The sequence below is a fragment of the Rattus rattus genome, chromosome 4, assembly GCF_011064425.1.
Source record: "Rattus rattus isolate New Zealand chromosome 4, Rrattus_CSIRO_v1, whole genome shotgun sequence".
In the NCBI taxonomy this organism is placed as follows: domain Eukaryota; kingdom Metazoa; phylum Chordata; class Mammalia; order Rodentia; family Muridae; genus Rattus; species Rattus rattus.
Window position 1 is genome coordinate 74731820 of NC_046157.1, and position 27510 is coordinate 74759329.

At 36.1% G+C, this 27510-nt stretch overlaps 1 protein-coding gene and 1 long non-coding RNA gene across 2 annotated transcripts in view; both read left to right on the forward strand.

Moving 5' to 3' along the window:
* Window positions 1-27510, forward strand: part of Cadm2 (cell adhesion molecule 2) — a 938204-nt gene that overhangs the window by 93158 nt on the left and 817536 nt on the right. The gene's annotated exons all lie outside the window — the stretch shown is intronic.
* Window positions 5063-27510, forward strand: part of LOC116897716 — a 142945-nt gene continuing 120497 nt past the window's right edge. The window contains exon 1 of the long non-coding RNA XR_004387624.1: window positions 5063-6000. This is a non-coding gene — a long non-coding RNA (uncharacterized LOC116897716). The remainder of the gene's footprint in view (window positions 6001-27510) is intronic.

Sequence of the window (27510 nt, forward strand, 5' to 3'; positions counted from 1 at the left end):
ATATATCTCAGAATTTGCATGTCAAGTTCAAAAGAATATATACAAATCCATTTTTAACATACACATGTACAGTACTATGATAGTAAGTGGATTTGGTTTGTGTAATTGATGAACTGAAAAGATGAGTCATAGTTGGTGGAAAGGGGAGTTGGAAATATTACAAAATAAATGGACAATATAAGAGATATAGTATATTTCTAAATCTTTCTTTCTATTTTGTAACATGTACCCTTGGCTTATAGATACAGTGAACCTTCTCAGAACTTACCATATTGAATTTAAGCTACTTAACTAATGGGCTGAGAATTTCTGAAAAAAAAAATAGAATTTTGCTTCTACTTCCCTGTGAGCACATAACAATTTCAGGCATACTCTATATGTCTCACTAATATTTGTATGGTAGATTTTCATTTATGGAAATATGAGTGATAAGCTTCCTAGGTAAACAAATCGAATGAAATATGAAATTCAGTAAGTGCAAATCTCTCAGTGCTTTAATCCCCAGTAATGAGTTTGTTCTATAGGAATGAATAGAAAATTATCATTGTTGCAATAAAGTAATCTTATTCAGTAAACCATAAACATATAGGGAAAATACAGTTTGAAGAAGTACATCAATTTACCTGATATGATAATTGAGATTTGGTGACTGAGGTAAGTAAGTATGCCTTCTTGATAATGAGCTAAAACTCAACCCTGTAACGATTTGAATTTGGACAACTGAGGAAAGTATGTAGGTCAGAAGCCCACGATGTTCTTCAGAAATTTTAAGGTGTGTAATTCTGAGAACATACCTGTGGAGTAGGGAAGCTGCATCCATTCAGGTAGTACCCAAGATTCCATAGCACCATAATGACTTGTACTTGAGGTTTGCCAGAAATGTGCCCAAAAGTGTTTTCTAAAAAGCAAAGCTAAAATTCAGGTTCAACAATGGTTACTGTATGTTCGATTACTGAGTGTCAGCAAGGGGGAGTTTTCAGTGAGAAAAGAGAAGAGTAAGTGTGCATTAAATATGCTCAAATACAGAACTCTTAAGGATATTTGGGGGGGTGGAAGATTCATGTGGTGTTAGTGAGAATGAAGGGATAGAATAATATTTGTGTTGGAGGAAAGGATATGTTTACCTTTAGAGTATTGCAGTGAATCATTTTGACAAGTACAGTGGGTACATAGCTTACTGGAGTTGGCATTAAAATGGTCTTATCACAGATATTCATGGTAACACTTTCTCTGAAGCTGAAGCCATAACTCAACTTCCTAGAGTCTGGAGGGGAAAAGTAAAGTGATGCGTGCATCTATCCTTTCAGTAATCACACCAGACGCGGGAATGGTGACCGATTGTACACAAGCTACACGTTTAATTCTTCCCAGCGCTTGTTTCCTTGTGATCTGAGTGTGTGTTCTTTGAGATTCTACATAGAATCTATATTTAGATTGGAGAAAACAGCTTTTAAAAATACATATTAACACCTTGACGATGTGGTGTTCAGTTGTTCCCGAACACTAACGATATGGGGAAAGTGAGCTAGATAATTAAATTCCCATCCAACTTTTTCGGCAGCACAATCTTCGGTGATCTACTTGTGAGCTTTTCATCTGCTGTATTCATGGATTTCAAAAATGCAATTAGAGAGAGTGTTTCCATAACATAATTTTGCATTTCCACCTTAACTTCTTAGGCTAGAATCACCTTCTATTCTAAACATCTCATTCCAAAGTGAGAAAGAGTTCATCAGCTTCTAATGTGTGTAATAAATATCATGTATTGCACTGTACTTACAATCCTAGTTTATGATCTATTTTCAGAACTAGAGTGGAACATCAGGTGTTATAATAATCAGAATCCACAGTGTTTGATCATGGATATTTTATTATAATATATACTCTTTATAAAGTTCACTTGACCTGTTGTCCTTAAGAGAAAATGAGGCATTGAATTCAAATTGTCTTAGAGTCACTCTTTAAGGTTAAATACATAATTTATATAAAGAATCTACAGAGTTTCCAGAATATAATATATGCTACCTTTTTAAATTTTCTTTTATTTCTCTTTTACATTACGCCAAACACCTGCATTCTAAACTGCAATTGATTCTTTGTTCTTTTTAAGAGTAATTTAAAAATAAATATTATTGTTAGAGCTTTGAGATGTTATGTCATCTAATTTCCATCAGAAGATGACAAACCATAAATTTCAATGTTATTAACTCAAAATTCCATCAAACATGTAGAAAATCATTTGAGTATATTTGATCTACAGGCAAGATAAATAACATAAATAAATAAATAAATCAGAAAACTTTCAATACAATACTGAAAATGCAGCACACACACACACACACACACACCCGGGTTGGCACACACACACCTGCACACACACACACACACACACACACACACACACACAGACTGACATAACTGGAAAATGAGCAAAATTTCAAGCACTGACTACAAAGAGATCTCCCCTATGAATTATCTAATGGGTGAGCACTTATATACACAATGGTTTTGTAGAGCTTTAGTCTTTGAAATGTTATAAACAAGCAACAATAAGTAGCAAAGAAATTAGTAAGACAATTTCACAACTGTAGAAATAGAGAAAAGAAATACAGTATTAGCCCAGATATTAAATAACTAGTCAGAACATTAAAACAAAAATAAAAAACAGATGTGTATGTAGCAGAGACACTTCAAGAATTTAGTTATCTAGCTAAACACAATTTTTTTCGATGCAATTAGAAAGAGCGCTGTCACCATACACACACGCATTCATATACTTCAACTTAGTAATGAGGCATTCAAATTTGGGAAACTATGTTTAATTGTCCCATCTGAGTCTTCCTTCAAATTCCTCTAAAAGAATACAATTATGGCATATAATGGCTGTCTGATGAGAAATGGGGGTGGAGTTGATTTCTCCTGGCTAATTATTGCCAGGTGCATATGTGCAAGGTGGAAGGGGTTGTGCTTCTTCCTCCTGTCTGTCTGGCTGTGGGGAAGGGAGCACGCGGTGTGATCAGAATTTACTCTAGGCATGCTGAGAAGCTTGCCAGGCTGTTTCCTATTATGCTAAGAGCAACAATCACCCCCAAAGCTCATATGGAGTCTTGCCAGACTTCTGGGATTCAACATGGCTTCAGGACTTTATCATCTGTCAGTTAATATGTCCTGACATTCAGAAACTTTGTGCAAGACCTTCTATGTATGAAATTAAGGTCATTAAGAGGCTCTAAATATGGTTTGGAAAATTAAGGCATAACACATGTTAATATCCCCACCCATTATTTTCTTTTATACTTTTTAACCTTGACTAGAGGCAATTTTATTCAATATGCTATTGAGACTCTTCAATGATGTGTGTCAGAACAGAGATTTTCCTCCGTAAAATTGTAGCTTACTATCATATTAAAATTTTGGCTTAAAGCAGGTAACTCGGATGGAATAATACACGGTTACTATTTTAAAAATGGGGGTATTTTAGAGAATCTCTGTGTTTATCAAGATCCAAAGTCTCAAAAGTACACATTCACAGAACGTTTCCAAACCTCATATTATGAAGGGAAATGTTAATTCTGTATCGACATGAACTTAGAAAGGACACTCACCATAGCATCACTACCGCATGATTCTTGAAGGATATAAACCTGGCCATATTTAGTTTTGAGACTCTCTAGAACTTTTAGTAGATGTCTTTGTTCTTTAAATCTTCCTATTTCTCATTGTGACAAACTTCAATAATAATTTTGTTTTACACTGATGGTTTCTCTTTCAGATCATACTATTTGCTTTAATGTGATCTCCTTTTTTTAAAAAAAAGATAAGGGAGACAGGGATTTCGGAACAGAAGGAGCAAGGGCATTATATTATTTCTATGGAACAACTGGAACACAACATTCTTGATATATTTCAATAAAAGGGGCTTGTTGCAATTTTTAGGCTTTCACTATTTACAGTCCATATCAAAATAAAGTTAGTTTGGGATAGCCAGTTTTCTAGAAGTTTGAATGTAATTGGAATGAATAAATTACAGCTGGAACTTCAGTGTAACTGCTTAGCATGTTCCTGCTGAGGACATCATTAAACACAAGATGAGGAACGCTGTGCAAACTAAAATTTCCCCTCCATCAAATTGTATACCATTAAAAATCGATGTGTACAACGAGATTCCACTTTGGAACTTACTTGGGATTCAAGGATATTGAAAAGGCACCTTGTCCCCAAATGATGATGAGCTCATACATGAACTGAAACATGCAGTAACATGGGTGGGAGCATGTTTCCAAATCCCAGCGATTTCTCTTACTTCAACAAGTACTGACCTAAATCAAGTCTTGCCACTGATCTAAATCCATACTATATTTTCAAAATCACAGTCTACTCTAGACTCTACACAGGGGTTCCGTAAATATTTGCCTGAGAAAATTAAACCAGATAAGTCTCAAATTCTAGCAGGGAACAGTGTTGATTTTAGCTATTCAGTTCCGATCTCCCATTCAAAATATACCACGCGTCTGGTATTCAGTAGTTCATCTAGCTGGAGTACTAATTTTATAGAATGTTGTTTTAAAGTAATGCTACTTTGCTTCAATCGAAAATCAATTCATAACTTGAAACAACAGTGACACTTCTTTTTTTTTTTATGTAAGGCACTTTTGCCCTTGAAGTAAACAAATATGGATTTTTCAATCGCTCTCTTGAATTCTTAATTCACATAACATGTAATTTAAAAACCATTCCACTCTTAACCATGTATTTCAATTAGTTTAGATTTGCAAAATGTTTATGTTAAGTATATAAGCAATGTCTTTTATATTACTGAAACCATATAATTATATTTTTCAGACATGAAAAATGAATTAGTCCTGTATTCTAAGTGGTGACAATTTTTCTTGTTTGTTCTAATTTCACTGAAATAGCCACAGTAAGTGTCCTTGGCACCACTTAGAATAGCTCCTTTGGTTCTGAATAATAATAATCATAAAAACCTTTTCCTTAGTGTGAAAAGACTGGCCTCAAGAATTAACACTAGTATGAAGGGTTTTTCTAGGGAAATAGCACAGTTAACCACAGCTACATTCAATAATCATTTGTCAACCTAGAGGAGAACTGATTTACTGCATATAATTTCAGCTAAATTTTTAAAGCTAAACTTAAAAATGTGGATTATTGGATGAAAATAGTTAACTGCATCATAAGACTTTAACAGTGAAATGATGACATAAGGCAACTAGGTGTGTGCTGTCTTTCAATAAAACTGAATACTACTGGTCTCTGATTTGGCCTCTCTGATGACTCCTGCTGTCTGAATACTTTAAAAATCATTTTGATGAACTGTAAAACATGTTCACTGAAGAAGCGAGATCAGAAAAATTAACTGTGATTGAGTTAGGAGAAGCTAAAACTGATAAAGAACAAGACTGTAGTCTTCAACATTCAGAATGTTATACGGGGGAAAAAGGAAGTGATTTAGTAACATAATATTAGTGGGGAAAGAAAATATTTAAACAGTTTACAAGGAAATAGCATATAGAAATTTGAGCTGTTTCTTACATGAAAATGACAGTTTTATAAGTGGAAGTTTCCAGGATGAGGATAAAGTCCAGATCATTTAATTGTTCAAAAGAGAAATGATTCAAATATTGGCTTAATGTCCATGAACTTAAATGTCCTTCCTTACACTGAAGTTCTCTGACTATGTAAAACTTTTTATAACTACGCCTTTACCATCTGGAATGGCTGCCACCCTCATGTTGAGCCAGCAGAGCCAATCAAATTCGGAGGTCTCTGTTCAGATGGAAATGTTTTTAGTTAATTGAATTTCTTATTTTGACAGAACAGATTCCTGTAGTCCTCGTGATTGTAACGAACCTTCTGTGATATTTCTTCTCTTAAAAGAGCTAAGTAATTTCAGAGTGCTTTGTCTTGTTACCACACTTGCCATCTATGGTTCTGTTTTTGTCATCAATATTAGAAGATCCACATATATGAAGGGGACATAAGGTAAACTTTCTTTGTTTACAAATAAAGGCTGAGTTGATGGCATATGATTTAAGCATTGGGAGGTGGAAGAAGAAAAACTAGAAATTCTGGGTCAGTTTTGATTACATAGGGATGAGAGGCCTGATGGAGCTACAGGAATCTTGTCTCTACAAAGGAAGTTGGGAGTTATGCCCTGAAGATATCATAAGTTATCAAGTTGGACATCAGGAAAATCTTTATGGGTAGATCATGGAAACTTGGTATTTAAAATTGACAAGGTCGATATCTATCATATGAATGGGCAGAGACACAAGAGACCTGCTAAGTTTTGGAATGGTTGCAGGAAATGGAAGAGGAAAACCTAAGGCCCACTGTAGATTGTGACTTTAATGAACCGAGAAATAATTCTCAAGATGTGACTCGAGGATGTAGGATATGGTTTTAAATCTTAGACATTTTGTACTTAATCCCACAGGCAGCCAGGGATAAGCAAGGGCATCGGGAAGGCAAGCCAGAGTATTATCGTTAAGCAGGTTAATCTTATGAATTATGTAGCAGGGAATAAAAGGGTGGCAATGCTAGACTTAGAATAACCAGTTACAAAGTTATTAGAATTGGCCGGTGTTAGGTGAAAAAAAAGAGAAATGCGATCTTTTGTTCCTAAGTCATGCTTCGAAATCCTCGAAGGTTATTGGTTAGAACCAGTCAGAAGAGCTCTTAGAACTATTTGACAACCAAGTACGCAGATGTGGGTTTTGACTGCGGAAGGATGTACAAGAACCCCCGATGAGAAATGACACTTGCTTAAAAACACAAAAACGCGCTCTTCTTTGCGATGCCTCATGTACTTGAGAAAATAGCCTCGAGACCATTCAGACAGCAAGAACGCAATATTTATTAAGTATCTGAGAGGCTTCACTGCTGTGAACAATGATTACAAATACCTCAACAAGCAGAGGAAGGGGCCCATGAAGAGAATGTTTAATGTACTTAATACCAAGGGCTGAAAGGGTTTTCACTTTGTCCCTAATGCACTGCAAGTGTTTTAAACTACTGAGTTTGATGGGGCCTGTCACTGTACCGCTGCCATGACCCCATAGGACAATCACTCTGTTCATTTTCAGGCAATGCATTTCTACTTGGAATAATGAGCTTGAAAGCAAGCAGAACAACTGGAGTTTCCTCTAAATGAAAAAGGACTGTATACTCTTAAAACTGAGAGCTCAATTGACTGCTCACGGAACTTTAAAAACTAATGTGACATAAGCTTTAGGGCTTAATCATGGCACATGGATCAAGGACACAAAACTCTTCAAGCGGCATGCTTTTTTATTCCAATAAAGCCATCAGAAACTTTCTCTTCTAAGTCATGAGAAATCTGTTTTCAGACATATCAAGTTAATAAAATGAAATTGCATGCATGCCTTACTTTCCCCCCTATCATCATCCACATTATTAGAAAGTGGGTTTCATCAAGTAGGATTTATTAAAAGCTTGCATGCTCTAAGTGCTTTCATTTGAAATTCAACTGACAATTCTCTTACATATTTTATATGCTTATTTTGCCAGTGTGTCCATTATTGAGCTTTTATGACAGATTTTAAAAATCTGATGCATGTCCTGAATTACTTGCATCGTAGCATGCCATGTCCATTGTGACAGAATGGTATCGCGTCTTGCGATTCAGATATCTGTTTGCATACTATTGATAACTTTTCTTTTTCTAAATTTTAAAGTGACTGATAATGAGTGTTAATATACCCAAGGGTGGTATGCCTTTTGTGTTTAGCAATGTGACATCTAGAGTCCACATGTCTTTGAGTGTTCCCAGCATTCTCTGGTTGCTTCTTAACTGGGCACTGTCCTGTCTCTTCCCCTATAGTTATTAGATTGCATTGTAGATTATCTGGATCTCTATGCAACACTTAAATAATATAAAATATGACCATGTCAATGTAAACTTAAGAATTGGTCATCTAAGGTGATATTTTTGAAAAAAATATTGCTTAGGTGATTCTTTTTGAGTATATATCTAGCACTATCCCCCCTAAATATCCTCTGAAGATTTCCTCTTTCCAAGTTAACCTTTAATATGGCCATCTATTAATCAGAAGCAGTATGAATTCATTAGAACGCAAGGGAGACTGGGACACAGAATTCATGGCGAGGATGGAGGAATGGAGTTTGATCACCTTCATTCTATATTCCCCTAAACATCAGTAATCAATCAAATGTTAAGTACCTAAGTTTTTTCTCAGATTCTTTACTTTAGAGATAAGGAATAATTTGGACTACATCAGATCTAGAGCATGTAATTTTTTCTGTTGCTGTAAACAAAGCTTCATGACTTAAAGAAGAAAGAGTTTACTGGGTCTAAGGTCACGGGTAATTAATATCAATAGGGAGAGCATTGCAGAAGGCAGCAGATACGGCAAGCGATAGGAACAGGAAGTTTGGTCTCATATATTTCCTATGCTACAGCACAAAGAGACAACAAACTACAAATGAAATGAGACATTAGGGTCCCAGAGCCTAGCTCTAGTGTCATATCTCCTTCCGTAAGGAAAGTATATCCTTACATACCCTCAACCACCCCAATGAGCACATCAGTTGTTGACCAAGTACTAAAGGACATGAGTGTATGGGAGCAGTCTTATTCAAATCCCCATTAATTAATTATAAATAATAGTAATTACTATAAATATTCAGATAAATGATTTATTTATAATTTTAAGTATTATAATCTTGTTAGTGTTTCCTAGATATAGGGAAACAAATGAGGTAAAGGTATAACTTCCGGATACAGGCACACCTATTCAGTCCTACCTCTCATAAAACCTGCTTGGCACAGAGCAATTTGGGGTGCATTTTCACCTTACACAGCATAATGATGTGAATTAACATTGATAAAATTTCTGGTACCTTCTATTGTACAGGAGTATACAAGAGATAAAATTAATGATTGGTTATTTTAACTACTTTCTAATTTTCCAATTTTGGTAACTGAAAAATCACAAAAATGTAATTATTAACATTGCCAAATATTACATGATGTGAATTTTGCATAATTCATCGATTTCTGTGTTTCTCAGATAAGTAAATACAATGCATACATTTTTTTGCTTTAAATACCGACTTCTAGTCTCCTGCAAATTTTGAAAAGCATTCTGTGAAGGTGATTCCTGCAGAGAATAGATGAGTCTAGGGCAATTTTTAAACGTTGGGTTTTAAAAAATCTTTACAGAGTTTTACTTGCAAATGTGTTTGAAAATATCTGGTTAGACAATTTTTCAAATTCCTTGTTTGGAAATGTTACAAATGAACAGAATATATTGACAGATTTCTTAAACAGATGAAATTCAAACGCTGTCAACAACTTATATGAGTACACTTATTATGCATAAACACATTCACTCACCAACTCCAAAGAAATATTTGGTAAAATTGGAATGCCACATTTGTAGTAAAAAAAAAATCATTCGACACCAGTAAAAGTCATTTAAGGATACTCACTCCTAGGAAATTCACTACCTCCTGAAATACTTTACTGTTTTGTACTTTGTTCATGAGGTGTTATGCAAACTTCATTTTTTAAACAAGTATTTATACCATTTTAAGTCTTATATAAAATTAAAATTGCTGATCGTATTAGATCATTCTACCAAGTTTTATTAGAGTTACCATTTCAATATTGAAACAGATTTCTAGGATTAAATACCATTTCATCATTTGGACTTTTGTTGTAATCAGCATGCGTTATATTTTCTATAATTGATTGTCCATATTTCCGTGTTAAACATGTTACAAGAGATATTTGCTTGCTTACAAACGGTGCAGGCATCTTCTACATGTTGATGAAAAGACTGAGGAGAATAAGGCAGTTTTCCTATAGCAATGTATTCTCACTACTTCCTTTCAAAGTGGAAGACTCAACCACCCAAGCATATACAGAATGCTCACCCAGACTCAAGATGGGTATATATTCTGAAAGAGTTTCTTTGCATCGCAAAAGACCTATCATGTCTTCCAAAAACACTATTCTTCTAAGGTTTGCTTTTAAATTTTTGAAATTATAGCATGATTACATCATTCCCTCCTTTCCTTGTCTCCCTCCAAACCTTCCCATCTACTCCTCAGTGTTCTCTTTCAAATTCATGGCCTGTAATGTCCTTAAATGTTGTCACATGTGTATGTGTGTATGCATATGTGCATACGTGTATTCCTAAATGCTTCCTGCCCAACCTGTATAACACTTACTTGTGTGTGTATTTCAGGGCTGATCTTCGTGTAGGGTTGAGACCTCATAGTCATGCCCCCGCCCATCGACATCAAGATGTCTGTTTTTGTGGACATTTTTTGGGTCCTGGCTATGCTGTTACCTTAGTGAGATTTTACCACCAAACACAATCTCAGAACAAACTCTATGATCCTTCCTCTGTCCTTTCGAATCTTTCTGCCCTCACGTTACAAATGCACACTGAGCCTCAGATGTGGAAATACAATTATCTGTGGGTATAAACTCAAAGAAAAACTTCCACTAGGAGGCTTTTCCTGCATAAATAAATATTGAACATTTTGCAAACAGTGTTCTGATACTAAAAATTAAAATGAAAGTGATTAGAAGGAAAATTGTCTTGATAGATAAGAAACAACTAAAAGACAACTTAAAATAATTTAAAAAATGTGTTTCATGAACATTTATGCATTAATACCAATAGCAGTTGGTATTATAATTTATAGAATTGCATATATTAATATTTAATGGACTTTTTTGAGAAGTAGAATTTTTTAATTTTGTTTTTAAAGGTTTTTCTTTTATTGAATAAAAAATCATTCTATATGAGACAAATTGGCAAGGCTAATAACAAAATTTTATTTTATTTTTTCAATTTAAATGATTTTGATTATTTAAAGTTTTTAGTTCATGATGTATTCTGAAATATCTAGTTAATAGGAAACAAAATCTAATGAGAAACAGTCTACATTTAACACAGGCTTGCATATTTTTTAATATTCTTACAGTTTTTGAGCACATAGAATTTTAAATTGAAATCCAACAAAGGTGTCTATGAGATGAAATTTCTGACTATTTCATACCTAATAATGATTAGACAGATGTTGACTATAGAGAGATTTTCAATTTGAATATGATTTAGATGAATGATATCATAAATTCATAGGTATTATTTCACCATAATAATAATTTGTAAATTGTTCTAAATTGATTAGATATTAGTGGGTTGCTTACACTCAAACTGAAGTGACATTCGTGGATACACAGCAGAGAAATTCAACATTTCAATCTGGTAAATGAACATGTGAAAATTAAATGATAAAAGGATATTTGAAAATATCTTGTTGGACTTATTTAACCTCTCAATATATTTTCAATTACAAACTACAATTGAAGTTGGCATTGTATTACCAAATTATACTTTCAAATTTCTATGTAGTCACCATGTTGATTAGCAAGCACTTTAAAACATTTATTTTTGCTTTTGTGGTAAACTAATGTGATACTGAGTCAAAAGATGCATACGTATATACATATATATGTAAATTTATTAGTAGCATTCATTAAAATTTTGACAGAAATTCAATTACATTGATTCTCTCTCCTTAACTAATAATTTAGATTATTATAGATGGTTTGATTTAAATTAAATTTGCTCGTAGATGGGAGGCATGCTTCCTGAATTTAATGTCTAAGGAACCAATGACAAACTTTTTACTGCGCTAAAGGGAAATCCTCAGCACAGAGCAGATTTATTAAACACTGAGCTGATGTCATGCGTTTAATGTCATAGGCACAGGGACATGGACTGACATAAGTCTTACTAACTGCGAAGTGGGTATACTTTGAAACATATAATATCTGGATCATAGGACAAGAGATGCTGTGAATGTCAGAATGAAAGCAAAGGGATCTAATAAAGTGCCACCTTGCACTGGGCTTCCTTACTTTAGTCCTCTTTAAAAAGAAATTAATGAGGTGCCTTCAGGATAAAGGGAATTGTATTTGAAGTGGACTATTTTATTAATATTTTGAAATGGAGTAAAGCTTTTTTTCCCCCAACTAGTCAATTATCTGAAAATGAGAACAGAAGTTCCACCTTGACAAGCAGAATGTCTTAAAATAAATACTGGGGGTGTATTAAAACTCATTAGAAAATGCATGGGAAAAAATTTTCCCGTTTCACTTGACAGCTCACTCTAACGCATTAGCAGCTTCCTCCTGGGTGTTGGAATTAATTCTGCCACAAATATATTTAGTCCCTTTCAGGTCCCCTCCACAGTAGGTTTCCACACTTCCTTCTTCAAGACACTGCTTTCTTTTTCTCGTTTCGTGCTGTGCTGAGAAATGACAAGATATTGAAGGAAAACTGATTACTTTGGGTAGTAGACATAATCTCTTCAGTTGTTTTGGATACAGTTGCTTCTTCTTGTCAAAGGGATTCTCGGGGACTTTCTCGCCTCTGCCAAGCTTGCACTAGGAGGCAAGTCGTATTGAGTGTAAAAGCATTGTTTCCAGTGTCACATGCAGTTCGTCTAACAGTGCCACTGTCATTCATCCTTGAAAAGGTGTTTCATATCAATATAGATTAAGAAATAGAAATGCTCTTTTAACAAAAATATTGTGCGGGAACATTTTTAAGTGAATTTCATGATTACAAAGACCTCTTCTCCCACTTTATGTCTGTATTCTTAAACTGATTAAATAATGGACTTTCTTTTTGTGCCCATATATTATATTATTATATATATACATATGAACGTATATGTATATATATTTGATTCGTGTTTAGTGAAGAAAAATGGAATCTTGTATATACAAAAAGACTAGCACAGGCTTTTCCATGTTATGTTCTGAATTTGATTTGTTGTTGCCGATAGAGCAACATATTTTTGTGGGTTGGATTTCAGTCGCCATTTTTCTTAATCTTGTGTCCTTTTATTCTTATTTCGTTTGTGAGAACAAAGGATAGGTAGTGTGTAGGGACAGATTTCTCCCTCAAACTTTAGAGAAGTGGCAGTTTGCAGGGAGGATTTCAAACGGATGGCGATGACAACTGTTCGATTCCTCGTCCCTCAGAGCATAGCTCACTAGAAGAGCTGCGTCACCTCTGCTGGTGACTGAGTAAGATGTGATCTAGAAAGGTGAATTGTAAGTCTTCTTTTTAAAAAATAATATTGTCTTCTAAGAACTTAACAGGCAGTGTGTACCTTGAAGTGCACTGTATGCTGCAACTGACAATGTTGTCAGAAGAACGCCCATCTTTCCACAGCAATATCTCTAAGTGTAGTAGAGGAGAGATTGCAGGGTGCCTGTCATCGGCACATGCACAGGATTTCAAAACAAGACTCCACGTCTCAATTCTTTAATTAACGATGAGGAAATTTGTACTAATTTTTGTATTTCCCCCCATGGATTGGTCAATCAATCTAGTCTTTTATTATAGCACAGAAACAAATAAGATTATGGTGGCTTGGGTTGGGGATTTAGCTCAGTGATAGAGTTCTTGCCTAGCAACCGCAAGGCCCTGGGTTCGGTCCCCAGCTCCGAAAAAAAGAAAAAGAAAAAAAAAAAAGGATTATGGTGGCTACTGTTTGAAATGACCTTATCTTCTAATTTTGCTTCAGGCATTTGCCTTGAATTTAGGTATCTTCACATTAATTTCCATAAGTCTAGTGAACAAAGTCAAGTGTTCTTCATTTCCAAGTTCCTAAAACTACTTAGGGCTGGGTTAACTTGTTCCATTTCAATACAGTGAGGGGTGATTTGTCCTTTTCAGTTTAGAGTAACTTTTATTTATTCTTGGAATAATCAACGTTTAACCATTATTAATTTTTAATTATTGAAAATCACTGCTCTGTCTGTTCTTAAAATCCTCATTTATTTAGTAAATAGACTGAATAAATATCTTAAGTGTACCTTCATGCTCTAAACTTCCTTGGTTCATTATTGTGATTATAAACTATATTAAGCTCATAATTAGCAGTTGCTCTCTTTGTTTACTGAAAAATGACTTTAACATAGATAGGAAATTTTCCTTTCCAAAAATGTTGAATGTTATAAAACTGATCTTGAGTTCTTGATAAAATTGATTATAATGTTTTATTTGTATTTGTTTTTATTTTTTGTTTTTTGCTTGGTAGTCAACCTTAATGGTGTTTACTATAGAAGTGGACTAGAACTATGGCCCAGATCTAGAACACTATTTCTCAGCCTCTGGGTCCCGACCCTTTAGGGGGGTAGGAGAAGACCGTTTTATTGGAGTTTTCTACGACCATCAAAAAACACAGATATTTACATTAAAAGTCTTAACAGTAACAAAAGTTACAGTTATAAGGTAGCAACAAAAGTAATTTTATGGTTGGAGGGTTACCACAATATGAGGAATTGTATTCTAAGTTCTCATTAGGAAGGGTGAGAACCACTGCCCTAGAAAGACTCACGCCAGAGGATGAGATTTCAAGGAAAAGATTCTCAATTCTTAACCTTTTCATTCCTATTGACTCATTCATTTATCTTTTTTTAGTGCTGGTGACCGAATCCTGATCCTGTGTAGTATACATACTTCCCCCAAAGCGCTACTCAACAGCCCCACTTTATAGTAAACTCACTGGGCCTCAAAACCAAAGAAATCTTCTGACTGTTAAGGAGAGGACAAGAGTAATTAGAATCCATTGTAAATACATAAAAAATGTTCAAGAGCAATTTTATTAAATTTTTTCAAAAGAATAAAGTAGTCCGAATCTTACAAAAAAGAACTATGGCCTAGATGATAAATTAAAGTTTATAATTTTGTTTATGAGCCTAGTTTAACAGCCGAGCTATCTTTACAACCTCATAGGAAGAACAAAAATGTCAACCAACCAGATCCTCAAAAGCTCCCAGGAACTAAACCATCAACCAAAGAGTACACATGGAGCAACATATAACTCCAGCCGCATATGTAGCAGAGGATGGTCTTGTCGGGCATCAACGGGGAAGAGGCCCTTGGTTCTGTGGAGGCTTGATGTCCCAGTGTAGGGGAATGCCAGGGCAGGGAGGTGGGAGTGAGTGGGTGGGTGGGGGAGCACCCTCATAGAAGCAGGGAAAGGGAGGATGTGATAGGGCATTGGCAGAGGGGAAACCGGGGAAGGGGATAACATTTGAAATATAAATAAAAGATACCCAATATAAAGATTAAGGAATAACAAAATAAATTACAGTTTACTTTCTACAGTAATTTCAAATTTTAAAACTATAAAACTTAAATTCACCCATGTTAGTGCAGTGTATTGGTCTGAAGGGTAGAAAAGTAAGCAGCAAATAGGATAAGCCCTTCCATTTCATTATGTACAGTTCCGGTGTATTCCAGAGCAATCAATTGAGCAATTAAGAGGTAAAATACTATAATTAAATATAAAAAGGTCTGGTGAATAATTCAGTGCAGTATGATGCCACCAAGCCCAATAACCTAGAAACCCATAAGGTTGTGGACAGAGGCAGGTCCCTCAGTTAACTCTGGATCCACAAGTGTGACACGCATGTATGCCCAAACACACGCCTACACATGGATGTGCCAAGCACATACCACAGATAAACTAATGAATACAATTTTAATAACGTTCATTATAAAACATGCATATAAATAAAATACCTATTTTCATGCAGGTAATAAATATCTATAATAAAAAATAGAAAAGGTTGGGCTGGGGAGGTTGCTCAGTGAGTAAGAAAACTTGCTTTGCACATATGACTTCCTAAGAAGAGCTCAGAGATAAGAGTGTTTGATGATTGCAAGGCCCTGAGTTCAATCCCCAATACTGGGGGAAAAAGTGAATATGATGACCAGCGTTCAAATTTCCAGCACCCACCTAAAGAGTAGACTGTGGCCACATGTATTTATAATCTGTGTACTTGGATAGGAAGAAATGCACAATGATGGGCCTTTGTGTCTTTGAGCTTTCCCCATCTCAAGAGAATAAGGTGGAGAGTGATAGAACCAGATACTAAATATCTTGCTATTGTCTCCTCAAGCATGAGAATGTGGGCCAACCACTCCACATGAGATCTATTTTACAAATGCTTCAATGTAAAAAAGTAAAACAACATTATGAGAGAGGCAATTCAGCAATTTCCTTTGGGGAAGACAGTCTTGGAAGTTCTGAAGATGTGGTTTAAGCCTGTTTGCCAGGTGGCTGGAGGAAAAATCATCACAGGATTCATCACACCCCAGTAATAAACTTACCAGAACAAGATTCAAACACACACACACACACACACACACACACACACACACACACACACACACACACACACACACACACACACACACCACACACACACACACACACCACACACATTCACACACACATTCCACACACACACACACACACACACACACACACACACACTCACACATACACATACACACACATACACATACACACACATCACACACACACACACATACACACACACACACACACACATACACATACACACACACACATTCACACACACATACACACACTCACACACACATACACACACACATTTACTTTCACATCGATGATGATCAATATCAAGCATTAACAAATTTACCCAATGATTAGAAAAGGGAGGCATAGCAATAGAGACCACAAGAGACCTCTAGACAGTAGCATCCACACTTAGAACTCTGAAAGAGAATCAGCTCAATCATTGTAAGGGCCAAGGTGGTTGGCCAAGCACTGGATGCTGTGGTGACTGGCTATCACCACCAAGCATGGTTTCAGTCCGTATACTGTATACAGAGTCCCCTCAGCACAGTGACACAGCAGTAACACACGGCGTCAGTTACTCAGGTGTGTCAAGAGAGTACTTTCACAACTTGCCTGTTACCTCAGTGAAAACACACTTCTCTCTTTCTCAGTACTCTCCCATTGCTTTGTCCCCCCATGACCAGGTTGCTTTCCCTCCCTTTTCTTCTGTGAAATCTCATAAGTAACTCAGGAATTAATATCACCATTTACTCCTATACACAGACTTTTGTCATACTTTTTTTTATTAAAAGATTTATTTTCTATCATGTTAATTGTTTCCTCAAATTAAGACAAATAAAATACATTTTACTTAGAAAAGTAACGGCCCTAGCACTGGAAACTGTGACAGTTCAGAGGAATTGTTTTTCTGATAGGTTTCGAGAATAACAGCTTCAAGGATTTATAATAATCACAATGAGTCCCAGCATAAGAGGTTTATTTTACTAAGTACAAATTGTGGCAGAGCTGAGTCACAACCACATATAATCTTTACTTATTAGTTTCTTCTCATCTGCTCTATCAACACGGTTAGGCGAGCAGCCAATGTACTGGCAAGACATTTCTTAAAAAGTGGTAAATATAGCAAGTTTAATTAAAACAAATTAATACATAGTTTTACGCCATTTTATCACATGCAACAATTCCTGGATATTTCTTGTAAGTTTATTAGGCTCCTCAAGATCACCTATACTCATTTATTTGAACTACAGAAAATGGTTGGATAATTCTTATGACCAAGAGACGAGGCCACGTTCATATGGCTAATCCTCAGTGAGAGAACCCTATAACTTACATTTTCTGGTTACAAATTTATTCTGCTGAGGTGGGTGGTAAAAGCCCTTGCAGTACTTTCAAAGATGAATGGCACATGAAGTTCAACATTATAGCCTAATTTTTCTTCTCAATGTAGTTGAACTGAATTGCGCACATTGGTTTATTTATTTTAATTCATATATTTCAGATAAATTTCCATAACCCAGTTTTGTCCTTAACCATGAAAGCTATTTTGCATAATTAGTAGTTCATTCTTTGAATTGTTTTGTCTTGTTTCTCTTAAAATAGATTCTAGGTAATAAGGAATATAACTCAGGCTGACCTTTAACTCAAAATCCTCCTCTCTCTGCCTCCCAATGCTTGGGATTACTGGCATATATCACCATTCCTTAATAGCTGTTCATTTTTATGACAGCTCATTCTTGTTTCTTCTTGTTTCCTCAGATTCCCCTAAGATTGTGCATTATCATGGAACAAATTAATTTTAGCACTCAATGTTCTTCATCATCAGGTCCAACATATGTAAGATTATGCATTAATCATTTGATTTATGTTGATATATGTAGGCTTAAAATGTTTGGATTGAAATACTCCACTGTTAAATTAAAGCACTAACTTATTTTAAAAATTTATATATTGGGGCTGGAAAGATGGTTCTGCTCTACAGTTAAGAGCACAGAAAACTCTCTCTCTCTCTCTCTCTCTCTCTCTCTCTCTCTCTCTCTCTCTCTTCCTCTCTCTCTCACTCCCTCCCTCCCTTCCTCTCTCTGTCCTCTCTCTCTCTCCCTCCCTCCATCTCTCTCTTTCTGTCTCTCTCTCTCTCAATTAACTTATTTATTTACTTTATATCTTGATCTCAGTTTCCTCTCCCTCCTCTCCTTCCAGTCCGTCCCTCTTCCCCACCCAATTCCACACCTTCTCACCTTCTCAGCAAGGGAGGCCTCCCATGGATATCAACCATTCTTGACAAACCAATTATAGTAAGACTAGGTACATCTTATCCTATCGTGACTAGACAAAGCATCCCAGTTAGGGGAAAGGTTTCTAAATAAGCAATGCAATCAGAGATAGCCCCTGACCCCACTTTCTGAGTCCCATATGAAGACCTAGCTGCCCAACTGTTTCGTATGTTCAGGGCCTATGTCTGTCACATGCATGCTCTCTGGTTGGCAGTTCAGCCTCTATGAGCACTTAGAGAGCCAGATTAGTTGATTCTGTAGGTTTTCAGGTGGTGTCTTTGACTCCTCTAGCTCCTTCAGTCCTTCATCTCCCTTTCTTTTTCTATTAATCAGGTTATTTATTTACTTCCTATCTTGATCACAGCTTCCCCTCCCTTTTTGCCTCAAAGTCTGTCCCTCTCTCTCCACCCCCTCCCCCTCCTTCCCTTCTCAGAAAATGGGGGAGCCCTCCCATGGATATCAACCAGCCTTGGCATATCAAGTTGCAGTAAGACTAGGCACTCCTTTTCTATTAAGGCTAGACAAGGCAGCCCAATTAGGGGAAAGGGAGTCAAAGTCAGGCAGTGCGGTCAGAGAGCACCACAGCACTGCTCCTGCTTTAGGAGTCCCACATGAATAACCAGCTGCACAGCTGTTACCTATGAGTAGAGGGCCTATGTCTGTCCCATGCCCACCCTCTGGTTGGCACTTCAGTCTAGGTTACTTGATTCTGTTTGTTTTCTTGTGGTATCCTTGACCATTCTGGCTTCTTCAATCCTTCTATCCCTCTCCTACAGGATTCCCCAAACTCTACATAGTTTGGCTATGGGTCTCTTCATCAGTTTCCATCAGTTTCTGGGTGAAGCCTCTGTTCATCTCCCTTCTTTCTCCAAGGATCAGAGTTTTGTTCCAAACACCAAAGTCTGGAGACAACACCCACTATGACTCAAGCTCCAAGTATTCTGAAGCTGTTTTTTTTTTGGGGGGGGTGTTCCTGGCCACTGCATTAATGTACAGTTCCTATTACCCCCTGAACACAAGTATGCATAATTTAAATGCTAGGCAAAAATTTAAAATTTAGCCCTATGAATGAAATTAGTTCTTTTAAATTTTCTGAAATTGGCAATTGCTAATGTCTAGGTTTTTATGATATCAGATGGTTTACAAAAGTTTCATTTAACTTACAAATAAAGAAAGTGTTGCTGTCTTCATTTCTTTTCTTTTTTTAAACAAATATTCTGAGAAGGGCAACTTAAGAAAAGATGAGTTTATTTTGACTCATAATTTCAGATGCTGTCTATCATTGCATGGAGGTCCCAGCACCAGAGGCTTGAAGTGGTTAGACTGCATCCACAGTAACAAATTAAACAAAGACTCTGTCTCCTAGAAAAGATGAGAAGTATCACAAATGATACCTTAACAATAGAGCTACTTAAACAAGACTTGATGAATGACAATGTCAACAGACTGGCTAAAGCAGAAGCCAGGAATCTAACAGGGTCCCAGACTTAAACAAAAAAGCCACATGCAATTATTGACAGCAGACAAGGGAACAGTTGGCCTCTCCCAGGGATAAACCCCCAAATTGGTTTTCAAATACAGAGTGGCCAGCCAGTCCAGAAATTATATACATACAAGCCATATTAAAGGGACTCAATAGATTGTATTTATATGTTTATGCATATGTAACAGCAGTAGCAGAAAAGACAGAGTGGAGGTAGGAAAGGGCTGTTTGGAAGACAGGACAGGAAGTCATTTAATTATGTTTTAATTATAAATTCATTTAATTTAAACATATCTCTATAGAAGCACATATAGTGTGTGTGTGTGTGTGTGTGTGTGTGTGTGTGTGTGTCACTGCTCAGATATCTTTCTTCATGTATACAGTCCATGAAAGAGCTCCACCTACAATGCCCAGGTATTTCTACCTGTAAACATACAACCTACAGGTGTGCCCAGAGGCTTGTCAGCACTATAATTCTAGATATTGTTAGGTTGAAAACACTAATCATTACGGCCACTGATATGCATGTTCTGTGTGTTTAAAAACAGTGTTTGTTGTCTCTCTCTGTATGGGATAAACTAGGTGAGATCCATCCTAACTATATGCTGTTGAGAGGAGAAAAGTTTACATGTGTTGTTAATTATAATCTGCAATGGTTTCTTAATCTAATTGTATAGTAAGAGTTTTGATAAGAACTTTTCTTTTTTGTTTGTGAACTTACAGAATGCATTTATAAATTTACCTTACCTTAACAAGCATGTACATAGGGAGTCATGTGGTACAGCTGACCACATGGCGGGCTGTTTAATGTAGCTAGTGTTAGTTCTGTAGACATGAATGACCAGTCACAGGAGAGCTTCCTTTGTATTTTTTTTTATTCAGCATGCTAGTCAATGAATTTACATTCTCACTTGTCATTCCTGTAGGTATTTGTACCAATTAATTCATCTCCAAGTGGGAAAAGAGTTCTGGGAAAACACTGGACACAAATAATTCAGATTGTCTTTGATTTTAAAGATGTAAAAATATTCCTATGCTTTCTTCTTAATAAGTTTAATTACTATAATATTTAATGAGATTGACAGTAAATAAAATACATGTAGGACATATTTGGCTCCACATCAGGATGACAGTCACAGACAGGTGCATTTATTTATTACGTCACCCTCTTGCCAATTCTGTTAAATTGTATATATGTTTGTTTTGTAATTTTTCTTCCTTCCTCACTCTGTCCTTCATTCTCCCCCTCCCTTCCTTCTTCTCTCCCTCCATCCCTCCTTCCTTAGTTTGTAGAGGTGTTAGTAAGACAAATGGATCAACTCAGCTTACAAGAAGACATAGACAATCATAGACGCATGTGTAAATACAAAACTTTCTTTCATTTCTTAATATATTTGAAAATATCAAAAGATCACTGTCTTAGCTATCCAATGACTTCAACTACAATATTTTCATTTCAGCTTAACAATGGAGGCCTGTGACAGACTATCTCTTCACATAGATCCCCTCCAAGAACAAAAGTAGACTCACATTCAGAGTCTTGTTTCTGCTGACTCTTGTTCCATCCTTCAGGTGTCTACTGTCTCTCCTAAGAGGGTTCTGATCACCAACACCACTGAAGCAAGAGCAAGCAGGGGGCACCACAGCCAGGTTCTGCTGTAGATATACAAACCTGGGTCTTTAATGCATGATATCCATCCATGTTGCTTAGCTGTTCAGTGTGATCCGAGACTAGAGGTTTAACCACAATGAAAGGATGGAACCTCTACTATTAGAGATTCAACCATTTGCCAAAGGACTCAGAACAAAATATCCTTCTTATCAGAATTATTTTAAATATATTGTGATTATGAATAATACAAAATAGATAGGGTAGATGTTTCCTATAAGTAGGTTTTCGGGTCATACACACACACACACACTCACACACACACACACACACACACACAAGCACTAATTAGAAGGTTACTTTTGGTGAGGCCTGGTCACCAGCAGACCACTTTCAGAAGGTCTTTCTATGGTAATGAATTAGTCACTTTAATGTAAGCGTGACTCAAGTCAGTGATTTGCAGTAGTAGAGACACTCTTTCATCAGTCTCAGCAACCATTTACTTCTTCTCTGAAGTGCAGTTTTAAGTCTCTTTCTAAATGTGTATTCTATTTTTATATTATGCCAATCAAATATGCTCTCAAAGGAAAGCTGAGTGAATGGTTCAATTATGGCCGTCGATGCCTTTCCCCTCTATTTCAGAAACAGTGCTTCTAAATTACTGTGGGCAAAACTTGGATATTCCCTGTGGGGCAGAATAATGGAAAAGAGGGGGGTTGACACTAGCTGCAGAGTTCACTCTTTAAGTTTTAATGCTGTTCCCCTGGCTATACTTATGGGTTGTATTATTCATTTGTGACATGGCTATGTTTTCGGGACATTGCATGTACTTTAATGCCCATTTAAAAGCTATGTATGCCTCCCAAATGATTTTTTCCATAAATACACTGGTACTTTAGCAGAATATACATGAGTAATCACATTGACTAGCAAACATTGCATGAGATTCATACTTTCATGTTTTGTGCGCAGGAGTCAAGAGACGATTCTTTCATAAACTAAACATGACATGTTATCTCTGTGAGCTGTTTTGAGCTTTCACATGAGCACCAACAATTTCCTCTGCCGATAAATCTTTAAAAAAAGTCTTGAAAATTATCTATGTAAATATGTCTTTTTTGTTTTTTAATAGATTTTTAGTATTTATAATTTTCTTGATATTTTCCACTTATAAATTTTGGTGTGCATTAATATATAAGTGTTCCCACATAATACACACACACGCATATATATGTATATATGTGTGTGTGTGTGTGTGTATTTGTGTGCATGTACACATGTATGTGTGATTATTTGTGTATGCATATCCCACATATAGACATATATAGACATATATATCCTGTATACATTACATATGTACGTATAACATATTAGTAACTACAGCATGCACAGCTTGTTCATAGTTTCTGGGGATCACATCTCTGGTCCTTGTGTTTGGTTAAAGGTCCTTTCCTGGTTGAACCATCTCCTCAGTCCCATCTTGTATTTGTTAGCTACAAGGAAGTGATACAACGGAGAAATAATAGTTCACATATAGATAGACTTACACATATATAAATGCATATATAATACTTCTGGCAAATGAATACTCTGTAGCCTGAAAGGAAAACCTTATAGAAATGGGAAACTACATGTGTAAGTTTTACAAATGATCAGACATAGCATAGCTACTATCACAGTCGTTTTATTTTACTGACAGTGAGTTCATATGTCATGAGACTCCAGTACGATGATATTAACTTCATGATGTCTATTGCATTCTATCAGGCCTACATGTTGCCAAAACTTTGTTTTTATCCACCATTTTAGGCCAAATTTAATAATTTCATTCTTACTGGATGCTAATATTTTCATATAATCACATGACAATGTTATGTTTTAAAATTCTCCTAAGAGATATATTTCTTTTTATTAGTAGTCAATTTCCTCTAAGGGTATTTTATATTGTATAAATGATTGTTACATGTTAAACATTAACATTTAATCATATATGTAAATATATTTTTTATACAGTATACTTGTTCACTACTGGTAGTTTCTTTTTATTTTCTCATCTAAGCAATGCCCTTTAATCTTAACATTGTGAATGTCTGAGCAAAAGAAGTTTACTTTCAGTATATGACAAAATGATTGAATTTGAATTTGAACAAACAAAAGGAAATCGGAATGAAATTCTGCTTTACTCACTTAACAAGTCTCCCTGGTATACATTAGAAAAAAAATCAGTCTTTTTCCAAGTTTCTGGAAACATGGAAAATTATTTTCATTTGTGTGTATGGGGGTGGGGGGGGGGAATGAATGATACCAGGAGAACATGGGCAATCAAATCAACTAAGCAGGGCACACATGAGCTCACAGAACTGAAGCAGCAGGCACAGGGTCTGTACCAGGTCCTCATGTCTATGTTACAGGTGTTAGCTTGGTGTCTCTGTGGGACTCCTGACAGCAGGAACGGGTGGTGTCTGACTCTTTTGCCTGCTTTTAGAACTCCTTTCCTCCAATTTGGTTGCCTTGTCCAGCTTTGATAGGAAGGCCTCTGCCTTGTCTTATTTTGTTTTGACTGACTGTCATCTCTTGAAGGCCTGCTCTTTTCTGAAGAAGAAACAGAGGAAGAGCAGATCCGGGAGAAAGTGGAGGTAAAGGGGAGCTTGGAAGAATAGAGGAAAGAGAAACTGTTGTTCAGATGTATGAGAAAGAATATATTTTCAAAAAAATTTAAAAGACTACTCTTGTATACTCTATCATAAGGAAAAATAATAGGTTTCATTTAAAGAATTTCAGTTCTCGAATTAAAATTTTTTCCATGCTGTGTCCAGTCTTTCATTTAACTCATAAATAAAGTAAAGTTGAATAAAAAGAAAAAAAAAACTGGTCCCCTGAGATGGCTCAGCAGATAAACATCCCCACTCATCACTTGTCACTCTCAGGATGACCTGAATTCGATACATGGGATCCTCATAATTGAAGGAGAAAACTAAGTTCTGTTAAATGGTCCTCTGACCCCGCTGACACACACACACACACACACACACACACACACACACACATACACACACACACGCACAGACACGTACACGCAGACGCAATGCATGCAACACCATCAGTCATACAGACACTAACTCATACATACAGAAATATATAAATAACCAAGTAGTGGGCACTTGCTGTGGTTGATACTGAAGTTATTAAAGATGAAGATTCCTAAGTGTGGCTTAGAAAGAAAATACAATTTAATACATAATCTTCTGAAAGGATTTTAAAACCACATTATTAGAAATGGTTCTCTCTCTCTCTCTCTCTCTCTCTCTCTCTCTCTCTCTCTCTGATATTTTATAATTTATATTTCAAATGTTACCAGTTTCCTATCCATAACCCCCCTATCCTATCCTCCCTCCCCCTTCTTCTATGAGGGTGTTCCCCAACCTGTACACCTACCCCTTCCTGCCTCCCTGCCCTGACATTCCCCTACACTGGGGGGTCCAGCCTTGGCAGGACCAAGGGCTTCTCCTCTAATTGGTGCCCAACAAGGCCTCCTCTGCTACATATGCAGTTGGAGTCATGGGTCTGTCCGCGTATAGACTTTGGATGGTGGTTTAGTCCCTGGGAACTCTGTTTGATTGGCATTGTTATTCTTATGGGGTTGCAAACCCCTTCATCTCCTTCAATCCTTTCTCTAACTCCTCCATTGGAGACCCTATTCACAGTCCAATGGTTGGCTGAGAGTATTGCCTCTGTATTTGTCATGCTTTAGTAGAGCCTCTCAAGAGACAGCTATATCAGGCTCCTGTCAGTAGATTTGGGCTGTTTGAGACACTGGAAAAGAGTGACAATTCAACTAATTTATGATAATCATGGCTATCATTTAATCATTGTAATAGTTTCTTATTTTTAATTTTGAGGAGTAACTACCTGACTTTTGCTGTTAAAGTGTGGGAGTTAGGCATGTTGTTGTGTGTGTCACTATGTTCTCACAGAGACAGCAATGGCTTAGGTGCGTGTGAACATACATTCCCTTGATTGAGAAGGAGAGAACAGCCTTGGATATCAATCCTCAAAGGCTCCCCTCTCTGTTTCTTATCTAGGATCTCTCTTCTGGAACTATCACCTGAGAGTAAACCCTTGGGATCCTTCCACCTCAGCCTCCTCAGCACTGCGATCATAAGTGTAAACCCATGCTCATAGATTTCTGTGTGCTCTGCAGGTCAAGCTCAGGTCTTCTCAGGTAGCAAAGCTTTGCTCACAGATATATTTCGCTAGCTTGAAGATATTATTTTTAAAAGAAGGATTAGACAGTCATGTCAAAATGAAATAATAGTACTTTTTTAGAGTCTAGACTATTTCAAGTTTTACAGAAAATAAAGTCACCAGAGGTTCGGGCTTCCCTATCATAGGGATTGCATGTGCCTCTCCAGGAAGCCTGCTACTGTGCAAGCATCTCTGTTGACAAAGTGTATTTTATTAGTGAACATCACTTTGTGTATAAAAGCATTTTTGATTGCTCATTTTTTAATCACCATGGTCTGAGCACACCGGTTTATATTTTCTTCTTTGTGATATCACTATTATAGAAATCTATATAAATATAACCATACACTGTCATAATATTACATAGTGTCATCTTTAACATATTTATACCAATTTAAAAGAAGTAAATAATATACCTTTGATAACATGAAAATTTTATCTTCATTTCCAAATATTCTTCTTCAACATGAAAATAAGATATATTCTTCTATAGAATATTAACTATGAAACCATATTTGTGAGGAGTGAAGAAAGCCTCCTGAAAACTGAGTGATTTATAACACCAAAGTGATATGTCTTTCAAAGATTAATTATTTTTTGTCCTCTAGTTGTCTAATAGCTTCCACTTATTAAATATCCCCTGATGAGAAATTACTGCTTTTACCATCCAGGATCCTATTTTAAAAACTCTACTTCTCAGATATTAGGAGAGATCTAAGTGAAAAATAAGCCCAATGAATGGCTGTTCAATTAGGGTGTAAAACCTTTTTAAGTGCCATTTCAAAAAGTCAGACTATGTACTTGATAGAACTTAGAGGAGGTTATGTGCCAAAGAATTACTCATAATGATTTAATTCCTTCATTTTATAGATTACAGCTTCCGCTCTTCCATTGATGCGCAATGGATTTATGTGTTTAACTCCCATTAACTCTAATGGGAGCTTTGTGCATTAAACCAAAATATGGATTTTAACAAGTCTGCTCCCATAGTTCTTGTCTAGACCTATGTAAAAAGTTCAAAATTTGATACTTTAAAAAAAAATCTCTATATAAGGATACTTGAATTATTTAGCATTTATTCAGAGGGGTTTGTTTCTCACTTAGAATTTTGTAAGAATGAACACAACCAACCACAGAGTGGCATATGATTTATTTGGGATTAATTTTGCAAGTTGGTATTGAATTACCACAGGGCTTGTAGGTCTTGGAACTGACAAGAACCATACTTGTACAAATAATATCGTTCGTTAGCATTTGCCCTCTTGGCTTTCCATCCTTAGTACATTATGATGATTTTATATTTTGATCCCAGTGTGATCATGGAATTGCAATGTAAAATGTCCAGATTATTTTTTTCCTGACACATGGGTTTCACAGGCAGGTTTAGACATATGTTTGTTGGGAATTTGTACAGAGTCTTTGAATTTTATTTCTAATGATAGCGGGCAATTAAAAAGGAAAGCTCAAAGGTGAGTTACAGTGGTGTATTTGTAGGTGTCATGTTATCTGTCCTGCTCCTCTTTAGGTGAATATGAATATTAGATGAAGCAGATTTCAAGAAAATGAATGATGTCTTCCTGAGTAGTTAAAGGATGTAACTGTGCTACAATACACCTTGGAGTACACATAGAATGCAGAACATAGATTCACTTTCAAGAAAAGCACTC